Source organism: Anser brachyrhynchus (assembly GCF_964034855.1).
Source record: "Anser brachyrhynchus genome assembly, chromosome: 28".
NCBI classification, from domain to species: Eukaryota; Metazoa; Chordata; class Aves; order Anseriformes; family Anatidae; genus Anser; species Anser brachyrhynchus.
The window spans coordinates 3,917,760-3,932,266 of record NC_137721.1 but is presented as its reverse complement, the minus strand read 5'-3'; the positions used below and the strand labels follow the sequence as shown (position 1 = coordinate 3,932,266).

The 14,507-nt window shown below is 57.3% G+C and overlaps 1 long non-coding RNA gene across 1 annotated transcript; it reads right to left on the bottom strand.

The window, feature by feature from the left end:
* Positions 1-242: 242 nt before the first annotated feature.
* LOC308183675 lies at positions 243-3,196 on the bottom strand. Its single transcript, XR_013942483.1, has 2 exons — positions 2,171-3,196; positions 243-1,987 (listed from the first exon to the last, which is right to left on the bottom strand). It is a non-coding gene; the product is annotated as an uncharacterized lncRNA (long non-coding RNA).
* Positions 3,197-14,507: the final 11,311 nt, after the last annotated feature.

Here is a 14,507-nt window from a genome sequence, read left to right as displayed (position 1 = left end):
CCCTTTCTTTCCATAATGCCCCATGTACGTGGACTACCCCGAATGCATATTTTGAATCTGTCCAAATATTCACGTTCTTACCCTCGCTTAGTTCCAGGGCTCGTGTCAGGGCGACTATTTCTGCTCGTTGGGCTGAAGTCCCCGGAGGTAGGGAATTTGCCTCAATCACTACCTTTGATGTAGTTGCCGCGTATCCTGCATAACGAGTCCCATTTTCCCAAAGCTGCTTCCATCCGTGAAAAGTTCCCAATCCGGTCTCCCCCGAGGCTGATCCTTTAAGTCTGTTCTGCTGGCATAGGTATGTTCGATGATCTCCACGCAATCATGACTGAGGTCTCCTTCCTCCGTAGTTGTTCCTAGAAACACTGCTGGGTGCAATAAGTTAGTAGTTCTTAAGATTACATCATCTTGCTCAGTTAGTATAGCTTGATATTTCATCATTCGGCTGGGCCATAGCCAATGGCCCCCCTTTTGCTCCAATACCGTAGTCACCATCTGTGGCACGAACACTCAATTTGCTTCCCTAATGTGAGCTTCCTGGCTTCCTGTATTAAAAGGACTGTGGCTGCCACGGCCCTTAAACACGAGGGCCATCCAGCGCTTACTGCATCCAATTGTTTAGAAAAATACCCCACAGGTCTTTTCCAGCTCCCAAGTCGCTGGGTCAGTACTCCTAATGCCAATCGTTGTCTCTCATGCACAAACAGCTGGAAGTCCTTTGATAAGTCCGGGGCATGGCATTCTGTACCCCGACTTGTACCCAATCTTGATATCTCTTCAGCCTCCTTATTCCATCCCCTGTGTTATAATCCCATTGGGGATCCTCGGTGGGGAAGTTTTGATCTAGATTTCCAAGCACTAATCCATTACGTATATCTTCTCGGGCTCTCTCTCTGGCTGCCCGCAATACCATGTCTTTTTCTGTCGAGTCCATCAAAGTATCCAGGATCACCTGGAGATCATCCCAATCGGGATTTTGAGTTTTAATTATCATTTTCATTACCCTAGCTACTTTATCTGGGTTTTCCCTGTAGGTGCCGGCTGCTTGTTTCCATATCATTAAATCCCCAGCTGAAAAAGGCACCTTAACATATACCGGTCCTTCTGTCCCCACTCCTTGCCTGAGGGGAGCGATTATTTTCCCTCCCTGTTCATTTATAGTTTCTCCTGCCCTTCGCTGTTGCCGGGTCCTATGTGACACAGGGGAGACTAAAGTCGGGGATTCTCCATCACTACTGCTATCTTCCTTTTCTCTTTTCCCTCCCTGTCCTGGCTCTTCCGGCGGAGCCGACGGCGCAACTTCCAAATCAATATTTCCATTATTCATTTCCCCATAATACTTATTATCCTCTATTGCCTGATGCTGTATACAGTGTCCCTCCTTAGTACATGCACAACAACGTTCCTCAGTTGAAACCTCAAGCACCATTATTCCACAAGCATGCTGCCATTCAGGCTTTCGGCGCAAATAAAAGAATAATTCCACATACGGCAGTTCATCATATTTTCCTTCCCGCTTACAGAATAGCATCAATTGTAAAATTGTATTATATTGCAATGTTCCATTCTCAGGCCAAGTTTCTTGGTCCTCTAGTTTATACTGTGGCCACCAAATATTACAATAATCAATCAGCTTTCCTTTCCGCATTTCTTGACCAAAACCTCCCTCTTTCCAGTGTGCTAGCAAACACCCCAGCGGGGATGTCCGCGGGATAGGTACATCTTTTCCCAGAATTCCTTTGATCTTTTTCATTTTGAGCTTATGATACAAACCCAAAAGCTGCCAGAGCAGCAGCACACTTTCCCAGAAGCTGCCGGAGCAGCAGCACGCTTTCCCAAAAGCTGCCGGAGCAGCAGCATGCTCTCCCAAAAGCTGCCGGAGCAGCAGCACGCTTTCCCAAAAGCTGCCGGAGCAGCAGCGTGCTCTCCCAAAAGCTGCCGGAGCAGCAGCACGCTTTCCCAAAAGCTGCCGGAGCAGCAGCACACTCTCCCAAAAGCTGCCAGAGCAGCAGCACGCTTTCCCAGAAGCTGCCGGAGCAGCAGCACGCTTTCCCAAAAGCTGCCGGAGCAGCAGCGTGCTCTCCCAAAAGCTGCCGGAGCAGCAGCACGCTTTCCCAGAAGCTGCCGGAGCAGCAGCGTGCTCTCCCAGAAGCTGCCGGAGCAGCAGCACGCTTTCCCAGAAGCTGCCGGAGCAGCAGCGTGCTCTCCCAAAAGCTGCCGGAGCAGCAGCACGCTTTCCCAGAAGCTGCCGGAGCAGCAGCGTGCTTACTACATACCAATAATACCAAGTGCTGACCCTTCAGCACAAACCAATACAATTACCAATACCAAACCACCAATGCCGAACCTGCAGAGCTTTCGCTCTGTCTAACGGACGGCGCCTAGGCTTACCCCGGGAGCTCCCTGCCCAACCGAGCGTGGCTTTCGCCGCGTCTGACCGGCAGGCTTTCCCAACCAAATCGGTACCGAATACCCAAAGTTGAAAGCACCTTTGCTTACCACTCCAGTGGTACGTTGTGAGCAGCGGAGGTCGGTCGTGGTCGACTGCTCCCCGAGAATCCCTCGGTGCCGGCTGGAGCGAAACCGAGACACCAGCCGCCTCAGCAGTGCCCACGCTGTCCCACCTGGGTCGCCAAAATGTTAGCGTAGCAACCACATAACCACCAAGTGATTATATGAAGGTGCTTTATTCAGCGCTGGAAGCCGGGGCAGGTGCCCAAATCTGGCTTCAAGTCCCGTTACTTCCCAGCCGTTATTTATACATACAATATTGCGTCAGGTATACATATTCATTACCGGTTGCAACATCAGCCTCGCTTTTCATTCTAATTAGCTCCCCTCCCCTTTGCACATGCGTGGCGCACTCTGGTGGTCGTCCAGATGAAGTAAGGAGTCTTCCTCTCCGCTAAACTTTTCACCTTTCTTACTCGACGCATGCTCCCTCCGCTTCTTGGTTCTGCTTCAACTCATTTCATCATTTCCAGGCCCTTATCCAAGGTCAGGTTGTACCTGTTCCCTCCCAAGGTTCCCCTTCAATGATTCTTTTGATTGTTCAATGTACTCCCTAAGTATCCAGTATACATAGATTAATTGATAATGTAAGTACATTTGGCAATGCTTAATTATACTGTAGGTCCCATTACCTAAGAGACATTAGTAAAAAATCCATTCGATTCGCCCCAACATTAACACAGAGACTGCACTGGCACCACTGGGGATGCAGTGCAGTGAGTCCAGAGAGGGCATTGGCACCACTGGCGATGCACTGCAGTGAGTCCAGAGAATGCACTAGCACCACTGGGGATGCAGTGCAGTGAGTCCAGAGAGTACACTGGCACCACTGGAGTTGCAGTGCAGTGAGTCCAGAGAGTGCACTGGAACCACTGGGGATGCAGCACAGTGACTCCAGAGAGTGCACTGGCACCACTGGGGATGCAGTGCAGTGAGTCCAGAGAGTGCACTGGCACCACTGGGGATGCACTGCAGTGAGTCCAGAGAGTGCACTGGCACCACTGGGGATGCAGTGCAGTGAGTCCTGAGAGTGCAATGGCACCACAAGGGATGCACTGCAGTGAGTCCAGAGAGTGCACTGGCACCACTGGTGATGCAGTGCAGTGAGTCCAGAGAGTGCACTGGCACCAACTGGAGCTGCACTGCTGTGAGTCCTGAGATTGCACTGGCACCACTGGGGTTGCAGTGCAGTGAGTCCAGAGACTTCACAGGCACCACTTGGGATGCAGTAGAGTGAGTCCAGAGAGTTCACTGGCACCACTGGGGATGCAGTTCAGTGAGTCCAGAGAGTGAACTGGCACCACTGGGGATGCAGTGCAGTGAGTCCAGAGAGTGCACTGGCACCATCGGGGATGCAGTTCAGTGAGTCCAGAGAGTGAACTGGCACCACTGGGGATGCAGTGCAGTGAGTCCAGAGAGTGCACTGGCACCACTGGAGATGCAGTACAGTGAGTCCAGAGAGTGCACTGGCACCACTGGGGATGCAGTGCAGTGACTCCAGAGAGTGCACTGGCAACACTGGGGATGCTCTGCAGTGAGTCCAGAGAGTGTACTGGCACCAGTGGGGAAGCACTGCAGTGAGTCCAGAGAGTGCACTGGCACCACTGGGGATGCACTGCAGTGAGTCCAGAGATTGCACTGGCACAACTGGGGATGCAGTGCAGTGAGTCCAAAGAGTACACTGGCACCACTGGGATGCAGTGCAGTGAGTCCAGAGAGTGCACTGGCACCACTGGGGATGCAGTGCAGTGACTCCAGAGAGTGCACTGGCACCACTGGGGATGCAGAGCTGTGAGTCCAGAGAGTGCACTGGCACCACTGGGGATGCACTGCAGTGAGTCCAGAGAGTGCACTGGCACCACTGTTGATGCAGTGCAGTGAGTCCAGAGAGTGCACTGGCACCACTGGGGATGCAGTGCAGTGACTCCAGAGAGTGCACTGGCACCACTGGGGATGCAGTGCAGTGAGCTCAGAGAGTGCACTGGCACCACTGGGGATGCAGTGCAGTGAGTCCAGAGAGTGCACTGGCATCACTGGGGATGCACTGCAGTGAGTCCAGAGAGTGCAGTGGCACCATTGGGGATGCAGTGCAGTGAGTCCAGAGAGTGCACTGGCACCACTGGGGATGCAGTGCAGTGAGTCCAGAGAGTGCACTGGCACCACTGGGGATGCAGTGCAGTGAGTCCAGAGAGTGCACTGGCACCACTGGGGAAGCACTGCAGTGAGTCCAGAGAGTGCACTGGCACCACTGGGAATCCACTGCAGTGAGTACAGAGAGTGCACTGGCACCACTGGGGATGCACTGCAGTGAGTCCAGAGAGTGCACTGGCACAACTGGGGATGCAGTGCAGTGAGTCCAGAGAGTGCACTGGCACCACCGGGGATGCACGGCAGTGAGTCCAGATAGTGCACTGGCAACACTGGGGATGCAGTGCAGTGAGTCCAAAGAGTGCACTGGCACCACTGGAATGCAGTGCAGTGAGTCCAGAGAGTGCACTGGCACCACTGGGGATGCAGTGCAGTGACTCCAGAGAGTGCACTGGCACCACTGGGGATGCAGTGCAGTGAGTCCAGGGAGTGCACTGGCACCACTGGGGATGCAGTGCAGTGAGTCCAGAGAGTGCACTGGCATCACTGGGGATGCACTGCAGTGAGTCCAGAGAGTGCAGTGGCACCATTGGGGATGCAGTGCACTGAGTCCAGAGAGTGCACTGGCACCACTGGGGATGCAGTGCAGTGAGTCCAGAGAGTGCACTGGCACCACTGGGGATGCAGTGCAGTGAGCTCAGAGAGTGCACTGGCACCACTGGGGATGCAGTGCAGTGAGTCCAGAGAGTGCACTGGCACCACAAGGGATGCACTGCAGTGAGTCCAGAGAGTGCACTGGCACCTTGGGGATGCACTGCAGTGACTCCAGAGAGTGCACTGGCACCACTGGGGATGCAGTGCAGTGACTCCAGAGAGTGCACTGGCACCACTGGGGATGCGGTGCAGTGAGTCCAGAGAGTGCACTGGCACCACTGTTGATGCAGTGCAGTGAGTCCAGAGAGTGCACTGGCACCACTGGGGATGCAGTGCAGTGACTCCAGAGAGTGCACTGGCACCACTGGGGATGCAGTGCAGTGAGCTCTGAGAGTGCACTGGCACCACTGGGGATGCAGTGCAGTGAGTGCAGAGAGTGCACTGGCACCAGTGGGGAAGCACTGCAGTGAGTCCAGAGAGTGCACTGGCAACACTGTGGATGCAGTGCCGTGAGTCCAAAGAGTGCACTGGCACCACTGGGATGCAGTGCAGTGAGTCCAGAGAGTGCACTGGCACCACTGGGGATGCAGTGCAGTGAGTCCAGAGAGTGCACTGGCACCACTGGGGATGCACGGCAGTGAGTCCAGATAGTGCACTGGCAACACTGGGGATGCAGTGCAGTGAGTCCAAAGAGTGCGCTGGCACCACTGGGATGCAGAGCAGTGAGTCCAGAGAGTGCACTGGCACCACTGGGGATGCAGTGCAGTGAGTCCAGAGAGTGCACTGGCACCACTGGGGATGCACTGCAGTGAGTCCAGAGAGTGCACTGGCACCACTGGGGATGCAGTGCAGTGAGTCCAGAGAGTGCACTGGCACCAGTGGGGATGCACTGCAGTGAGTCCAGAGAGTGCACTGGCACCACTGGGGATGCAATGCAGTGAGTCCAGAGAGTACAATGGAACCACTGGGGATGCAGTGCAGTGAGTCCAGAGAGTGCACTGGCACCACTGGGGATGCACTGCAGTGAGTCCAGAGAGTGCACTGGCACTTCTGGGGATGCAGTGCAGTGAGTGCAGAGAGTGCTCTAGCACAACAGGGGATGCACTGCATTGACTCTAGAGAGTGCACTGGCACCACTGGGGATGCACCCCGGTGAGCCCAGAGATTACACTGGCACCACTGGGGATGCACTGCAGTGAGTCCAGAGAGTGCACTGGCACCACTGGGGATGCGGTGCAGTGAGTCCAGAGAGTGCACTGGCACCACTGGGGATGCAGTGCAGTGAGTCCAGAGAGTGCACTGGCACCACTGGGGATGCACTGCAGTGAGTCCAGAGACTGCACTGGCACCACTGGGGATGCGGTGCAGTGAGTCCAGAGAGTGCACTGGCACCACTGTTGATGCAGTGCAGTGAGTCCAGAGAGTGCACTGGCACCACTGGGGATGCAGTGCAGTGACTCCAGAGAGTGCACTGGCACCACTGGGGATGCAGTGCAGTGAGCTCAGAGAGTGCACTGGCACCACTGGGGATGCAGTGCAGTGAGTCCAGAGAGTGCACTGGCATCACTGGGGATGCACTGCAGTGAGTCCAGAGAGTGCAGTGGCACCATTGGGGATGCAGTGCAGTGAGTCCAGAGAGTGCACTGGCACCACTGGGGATGCAGTGCAGGTAGTCCAGAGAGTGCACTGGCACCACTGGGGATGCAGTGCAGTGAGTGCAGAGAGTGCACTGGCACCAGTGGGGAAGCACTGCAGTGAGTCCAGAGAGTGCACTGGCACCACTGGGAATCCACTGCAGTGAGTACAGAGAGTGCACTGGCACCACTGGGGATGCACTGCAGTGAGTCCAGAGAGTGCACTGGCACAACTGGGGATGCAGTGCAGTGAGTCCAGAGAGTGCACTGGCACCACTGGGGATGCACGACAGTGAGTCCAGATAGTGCACTGGCAACACTGTGGATGCAGTGCCGTGAGTCCAAAGAGTGCACTGGCACCACTGGGATGCAGTGCAGTGAGTCCAGAGAGTGCACTGGCACCACTGGGGATGCAGTGCAGTGAGTCCAGAGAGTGCACTGGCACCACTGGGGATGCAGTGCAGTGAGTCCAGAGAGTGCACTGGCACCACTGGGGATGCAGTGCAGTGAGTCCAGAGAGTGCACTGGCACCACTGGGGATGCACTGCAGTGAGTCCAGAGAGTGCACTGGCACCACTGGGGATGCACTGCAGTGAGTCCAGAGAGTACAATGGAACCACTGGGGATGCAGTGCAGTGAGTCCAGAGAGTGCACTGGCACCACTGGGTATGCACTGCAGTGAGTCCAGAGAGTGCACTGGCACTTCTGGGGATGCAGTGCAGTGAGTGCAGAGAGTGCTCTAGCACAACAGGGGATGCACTGCATTGACTCTAGAGAGTGCACTGGCACCACTGGGGATGCACCCCGGTGAGCCCAGAGATTGCACTGGCACCACTGGGGATCGACTGCAGTGAGTCCAGAGAGTGCACTGGCACCACTGGGGATGCACTGCAGTGAGTGCAGAGAGTGCACTGGCACGACTGGGGATGCAGTGCAGTGAGTCCACAGAGTGCCCTGGCTCCACTGGGGATACACTGCAGTGAGTCCAGAGAGTGCACACTGGCACCACTGAGGATGCAGTGCAGTGAGTCCACAGAGTGCCCTGGCACCACTGGGGATACACTGCAGTGAGCCCAGAGAGTGCACTGGCACCACTGGGGATGCAGTGCAGTGAGTCCAGAGAGTGCACTGGCACCACTGGGGTTTTAGTCTAGTGAGTCCAGAGAGTGCACTGTCAGCACTGGGGATGCAGTGCAGTGAGTCCAGAGAGTGCACTGGCACCACTGGGGATGCAGTGCAGTGAGTCCAGAGAGTGCTCTGGCACCAATGAGCTGCACTGCAGTGAGTCCAGAGACTACACTGGCACCACTGGGGATGCACTGCAGTGAGTCCAGAGAGTGCACTGGCACCACTGGGGATGCACTGCAGTGAGTCCAGAGAGTGCACTGGCACCACTGGGGATGCAGTGCAGTGAGTCCAGAGAGTGCAATGGCACCACAAGGGATGCACTGCAATGAGTCCAGAGAGTGCACTGGCACCTTGGGGATGCACTGCAGTGACTCCAGAGAGTGCACTGGCACCACTGGGGATGCAGTGCAGTGAGTCCAGAGAGTGCACTGGCACCACTGGGGATGCACTGCAGTGAGTCCAGAGAGTGCACTGGCACCACTGTGGATGCGGTGAAGTGAGTCCAGAGAGTGCACTGGCACCACTGTTGATGCAGTGCAGTGAGTCCAGAGAGTGCACTGGCACCACAAGGGATGCACTGCAGTGACTCCAGAGAGTGCACTGGCACCACTGGGGATGCAGTGCAGTGAGCTCAGAGAGTGCACTGGCACCACTGGGGATGCAGTGCAGTGAGTCCAGAGAGTGCACTGGCTCCACTGGGGATGCACTGCAGTGAGTCCAGAGAGTGCAGTGGCACCATTGGGGATGCAGTGCACTGAGTCCAGAGAGTGCACTGGCACCACTGGGGATGCAGTGCAGTGAGTCCAGAGAGTGCACTGGCACCACTGGGGATGCAGTGCAGTGAGTGCAGAGAGTGCACTGGCACCAGTGGGGAAGCACTGCAGTGAGTCCAGAGAGTGCACTGGCACCACTGGGAATCCACTGCAGTGAGTACAGAGAGTGCACTGGCACCACTGGGGATGCACTGTAGTGAGTCCAGAGAGTGCACTGGCACAACTGGGGATGCAGTGCAGTGAGTCCAGAGAGTGCACTGGCACCACTGGGGATGCACGGCAGTGAGTCCAGAGAGTGCACTGGCAACACTGGGGATGCAGTGCAGTGAGTCCAGAGAGTGCACTGGCAACTCTGGGATGCAGCGCAGTGAGTCCAGAGAGTGCACTGGCACCACTGGGGATGCAGTGCAGTGAGTCCAGAGAGTGCACTGGCACCAGTGGGGATGCACTGCAGTGAGTCCAGAGAGTGCACTGGCACCACTGGGGATGCAATGCAGTGAGTCCAGAGAGTACAATGGAACCACTGGGGATGCAGTGCAGTGAGTCCAGAGAGTGCACTGGCACCACTGGGGATGCACTGCAGAGAGTCCAGAGAGTGCACTGGCACCACTGGGGATGCAGTGCAGTGAGTGCAGAGAGTGCACTAGCACAACAGGGGATGCACTGCATTGACTCTAGAGAGTGCACTGGCACCACTGGGGATGCACCCCGGTGAGCCCAGAGATTGCACTGGCACCACTGGGGATGCACTGCAGTGAGTCCAGAGAGTGCACTGGCACCACTGGGGATGCACTGCAGTGAGTCCAGAGAGTGCACTGGCACCACTGGGGATGCAGTGCAGTGAGTCCAGAGAGTGACCTGGCACCATTGGGGATACACTGCAGTGAGTCCAGAGAGTGCACTGGCACCACTGAGGATGCAGTTCAGTGAGTCCAGAGAGTGCACTGGCACCACTGGGGATGCAGTGCAGTGAGTGCAGAGAGTGCACTGGCACCACTGGGGATGCAATGCGATGAGTCCAGAGAGTGCACTGGCACCACTGGGGATGCACTGCAGTGAGTCCAGACACTGCACTGGCACCACTGGGGATGCAGTGCAGTGAGTCCAGAGAGTGCACTGGCACCACTGGAGATGCAGTACAGTGAGTCCACAGAGTGCACTGGCACCACTGGGGATGCAGTGCAGTGAGTCCACAGAGTGCACTGGCACCACTGGGGATGCAGTGCAGTGAGTTCAGAGAGTGCACTGACACCACTGGGGATGCAGTGCGGTGAGTTCAGAGAGTGCACTGGCACCACTGCGGATGCAATGCAGTGAGTCCAGAGAGTGCACTGGCACCACTGGGGATGCAGTGCAGTGAGTCCAGAGAGTGCACTGGCACCACTGGGGATGCAGTGCAGTGAGTCCAGAGAGGGCTCTGGCACCACTGGGGATGCAGTGCAGTGAGTCCAGAGAGTGCACTGGCACCACTGGGGATGCACCTCGGTGAGTCCAGAGAGTGCACTGGCACCACTGGGGATGCAGTGCAGTGAGTCCAGAGAGTGCACTGGCACCTTTGGGATGCACTGCAGTGAGTCCAGACAGTGCACTGGCACCAGTGGGGATGCAGTGCAGTGAGTCCAGAGAGTGCACTGGCACCACTGGGGATGCAGTGCAGTGAGTCCAGAGAGTGCACTGGCTCCACTGGAGATGCACTGCAGTGAGTCCAGAGAGTGCACTGGTACCACTGGGGATGCACTGCAGTGAGTCCAGAGAGTGCACTGGCACCACTGGGGATGCAGTGCCGTGAGTCCAGAGAGTACTCAGGCACCACTGGAGATGCACTGCAATGAGTCCAGAGAGTGCACTGGAACCACTGGGGATGCAGTGCTGTGAGTCCAGAGAGTGCACTGGCACCACTGGGGATGCAGTGCAGTGAGTCCAGAGAGTGCACTGGCACCACTGGGGATGCAGTGCAGTGAGTCCAGAGAGTGCAATGGCACCACTGGGGATGCAGTGCAGTGAGTGCAGAGAGTGCACTGGCACTACTGGGGATGCACCCCGGCAAGTCCAGAGAGTGCACTGGCACCACTGGGGATGCAGTGCAGTGAGTCCAGAGAGTGCACTGGCACCACTGGGGATGCACTGCCGTGAGTCCAGAGAGTGCACTGGCACCACTGGGGATGCAGTGCAGTGAGTCCAGAGAGTGCACTGGCACCACTGGGGATGCAGTGCAGTGAGTCCAGAGAGTGCACTGGCACCACTGGGGATGCAGTACAGTGAGTCCAGAGAGTGCACTGGCACCACTGGGGATGCAGTGCAGTGAGCTCAGAGAGTGCACTGGCAGCACTGGGGATGCAGAACGGTGAGTCCAGAGAGTGCACTGGCACCACTGGGGATGCAGTGCAGTGAGTCCACGGAGGGCACTGGCTCCACAGGGGATGCACTGCAGTAAGTCCAGAGAGGTCACTGGCACCACTGGGGATGCACTGCAGTGAGTCCAGAGAGTGCACTGGCACCACTGGGGATGCACCCCGGTGAGTCCAGAGAGTGCACTGGCACCACTGGGGTGCACCCCGGCAAGTCCAGAGAGTGCACTGTCACCACTGGGGATGCAGTGCAGTTAGTCCAGAGAGTGCACTGGCACCACTGGGGATGCAGTGCAGTGAGTCCACAGAGGGCACTGGCACCACTGGGGATGCAGTGCAGTGAGTCCAGAGAGTGCCCCGGCACCACTGGGGATGCAGTGCAGTGAGTCCAGAGAGTGCACTGGCACCACTGGGGATGCAGTGCAGTGAGTCCAAAGAGTGCACTGGCACCACTGGGGATGCACTGCAGTGAGACCAGAGAGTGCACTGGCACCACTGGGGATGCACGGCAGTGAGTCCAGAGAGTGCACTGGCAACAAAGGGGATGCAGTGCAGTGATTCCAAAGAGTGCACTGGCACCACTGGGATGCAGTGCAGTGAGTCCAGAGAGTGCACTGGCACCACTGGGGATGCAGTGCAGTGAGTCCAGAGAGTGCACTGGCACCACTGGGGATGCACTGCAGTGAGTCCAGAGAGTGCACTGGCACCACTGTTCATGCAGTGCAGTGAGTCCAGAGAGTGCACTGGCACCACTGGGGATGCAGTGCAGTGAGTCCAGAGAGTGCACTGGCACCACTGGGGATGCACTGCAGTGAGTCCAGAGAGTGCACTGGTACTTCTGGGGATGCAGTGCAGTGAGTGCAGAGAGTGCACTAGCACAACAGGGGATGCACTGCATTGACTCTAGAGAGTGCACTGGCACCACTGGGGATGCACCCCGGTGAGCCAAGAGATTGCACTGGCACCACTGGGGATGCAGTGCAGTGAGTCCAGAGAGTGCACTGGCACCACTGGGGATGCACTGCAGTGAGTCCAGAGAGTGCACTGGCACCACTGGGGATGCAGTGCAGTGAGTCCAGAGAGTGCACTGGCACCTTTGGGATGCACTGCAGTGAGTCCAGAGAGTGCACTGGCACCACTGGGGATGCAGTGCAGTGAGTCCAGAGAGTGCACTGGCACCACTGGGGATGCAGTGCAGTGAGTCCAGAGAGTGCACTGGCTCCACTGGAGATGCACTGCAGTGAATCCAGAGAGTGCACTGGTACCACTGGGGATGCACTGCAGTGAGTCCAGAGAGTGCACTGGCACCACTGGGGATGCACTGCAGTGAGTCCAGAGAGTGCACTGGCACCACTGGGGATGCACTCCGGTGAGTCCAGAGAGTGCACTGGCACTACTGGGGATGCACCCCGGCAAGTCCAGAGAGTGCACTGGCACCACTGGGGATGCAGTGCAGTGAGTCCAGAGAGTGCACTGGCACCACTGGGGATGCACTGCCGTGAGTCCAGAGAGTGCACTGGCACCACTGGGGATGCAGTGCAGTGAGTGCAGAGAGTGCACTGGCACCACTGGGGATGCAATGCGATGAGTCCAGAGAGTGCACTGGCACCACTGGGGATGCAGTGCAGTGACTCCAGAGAGTGCACTGGCACCACTGGGGATGCAGTGCAGTGAGTCCAGAGAGTGCACTGGCACCACTGGAGATGCAGTACAGTGAGTCCAGAGAGTGCACTGGCACCACTGGGGATGCAGTGCAGTGAGTCCACAGAGTGCACTGGCACCACGGGGGATGCAGTGCAGTGAGTTCAGAGAGTGCACTGACACCACTGGGGATGCAGTGCGGTGAGTTCAGAGAGTGCACTGGCACCACTGCGGATGCAATGCAGTGAGTCCAGAGAGTGCACTGGCACCACTGGGGATGCAGTGCAGTGAGTCCAGAGAGTGCACAGGCACCACTGGGGATGCAGTGCAGTGAGTCCAGAGAGTGCTCTGGCACCACTGGGGATGCAGTGCAGTGAGTCCAGAGAGTGCACTGGCACCACTGGGGATGCACTGCAGTGAGTCCAGAGAGTGCACTGGCACCACTGGGGATGCACTCCGGTGAGTCCAGAGAGTGCACTGGCACTACTGGGGATGCACCCCGGCAAGTCCAGAGAGTGCACTGGCACCACTGGGGATGCAGTGCAGTGAGTCCAGAGAGTGCACTGGCACCACTGGGGATGCACTGCCGTGAGTCCAGAGAGTGCACTGGCACCACTGGGGATGCAGTGCAGTGAGTCCAGAGAGTGCACTGGCACCACTGGGGATGCAGTGCAGTGAGTCCAGAGAGTGCACTGGCACCACTGGGGATGCAGTACAGAGAGTCCAGAGAGTGCACTGGCACCACTGGGGATGCAGTACAGTGAGTCCAGAGAGTGCACTGGCACCACTGGGGATGCAGTGCAGTGAGTCCAGTGAGTCCACAGGCACCACTGGGGATGCAGTGCAGTGAGTCCAGAGAGTGCTCTGGCACCACTGGGGATGCAGTGCAGTGAGTCCAGAGAGTGCACTGGCACCACTGGGGATGCACTGCAGTGAGTCCAGAGAGTGCACTGGCACCACTGGGGATGCAGTGCAGTGAGTCCAGAGAGTGCACTAGCACCCTGGGGATGCAGTGCAGTGAGTCCAGAGATTGCACTGGCACCACTGGGGATGCAGTGCAGTGAGTCCAGAGAGTGCACTGGCACCACTGGGGATGCACCCCGGCAAGTCCAGAGAGTGCACTGGCACCTCTGGTGATGCACCCCGGCAAGTGCAGAGAGTGCACTCTCTGGACTCACTGAACTGCATCCCCAGTGGTGCCACTGCACTCACTGGACTCACTGCAGTGCATCCCCAGTGGTGCCAGTGCAATCTCTGGACTCACTACACTGCATCACCAGTGGTGCCAGTGCACTCTCTGGACTCCCTGCACTGCATCCCCAGTGGTGCCAGTGCACTCTCTGGACTCACTGCACTGCATCCCCAGTGGTGCCAAAGCACTCTCTGGACTCACTGCAGTGCATCCCCAGTGGTGCCAGTGCACTCTCTGGAGTCACTGCAGTCCATCCCCAGTGGTGCCACTGCACTCTCTGGACTCACTGCACTGCACCCCAAGGTGCCAGTGCACTCTCTGCACTCAACTGCACTGCATCCCCAGTGGTGCCCGTGCACTCTCTGGACTCACTGCACTGCATCCCCAGTGGTGCCAGTGCACTCCCTGGACTCACTGGAGTGCACTCCCAGTGGTGCCAGTGCACTCTCTGGACTCACTGCACTGCATCCCCAGTGGTGCCAGTGCACTCTCTGGACTCACTGCACTGCACCCCAAGGTGCCAGTGCACTCTCTGCAC